The sequence below is a fragment of the Stomoxys calcitrans genome, chromosome 3 (assembly GCF_963082655.1).
Source record: "Stomoxys calcitrans chromosome 3, idStoCalc2.1, whole genome shotgun sequence".
NCBI lineage: Eukaryota > Metazoa > Arthropoda > Insecta > Diptera > Muscidae > Stomoxys > Stomoxys calcitrans.
This window is the reverse complement of record NC_081554.1, coordinates 95,315,929-95,317,182: the sequence shown is the minus strand read 5'-3', so window position 1 is coordinate 95,317,182 and position 1,254 is coordinate 95,315,929.

Genomic DNA, 1,254 nt, shown 5'->3' with positions numbered 1-1,254 from the left:
CGCTGATATAATTTTTTTTAATTCGAAAACGGTTTTACTAAGTTAAATTCTGAATTATGACTGTTAATCAGTATTTTATGAACAAACCAAGTTTCACCCAAACAAAATGCATTTAAATAACTGCCTGTCATAGAACTTTGCAAATGCTCGAAGTTATGTACTTTTAGACATTTAGATTTTCTTCCGAGATTGATGATTTGTAGTTATTAACATTTATGAAAATATTTGTTCACCTTGGACAGTGTTCCACAAAAGTGTTCATGAAAAAAAGTGGACTGTACGAAGTGGTTATTTTAGGAGGGGAACATGTATCTTTACAATTCAAAGCTATTAATTTTTTTTTTAGTTTAAAGTTCATACTATCCGAAAAAAATGTTTTAACAAACTTTTATAGAACTTAAATTATTAAAAATACACCGTCGCCAACCAATGAAATTGGTATGTATATGAAACCAAGAAAATCTTATCTCAAAACGCAACGAAGGACTGTTTCCATGGTTGGATCTTAAGGTTAGGTTGCAAAGAGGGTATGCCAATATGGACATACACCTAAACCACTAATCGGCTTACTGTGCGCTCCAAATACTACGAAGTAGCCCAAAATCTCTAATTTTTTCCATACTACGCCCCTAAGTTGGTTAATGCCTGGTCTTGTGTCCCCACCTAAGAGCCGATGTCTTTTAGCCACTACAGCCGGGCAATGACATGGGAAATGCTACACGTTTCATCATCTTCCACATATGCCTTACATATGCTATCTCTTACTGCGCCTTTTTGAATAAGTGAGCTCGTAGTTCTATGTGTCCCGTTATGATACCGAAAGCTATATTGACGTCTTTCTTACTTCCTTTCAATAATAGTCTCATCTTCTCGCGATCCGGATCTCCTCATAGGATTTTTGTCATCCTACCGACCGTTTCGTTGTTCCGCAGTGTTCGTCGCCCACGCCCCCAACTCGGATTGCGTCGTTTCGTAAGGCTTCGGTATAAATAAGATTATTGACGACAGGCCTCTGGCCTCATTTCCCCTTACTTCTCTATGGCCGGCACTTAACGATCAGGTAGTCAAAGGCAAATCTCAGTCCCTGGGTTTTGAATGCAGACCAATAGGCCCTTTTTATTCTTCTGTATAGTTCCGTCAATCCAAGACAGTGCCTCTGGCAGCAGTGTCTCGCACTCGACTTCAAGCGTCGTCTCAGGTATACGATCGGAAAACTTTTCCATTCCTACCAGGTTTCCTATTTTCACCACGATT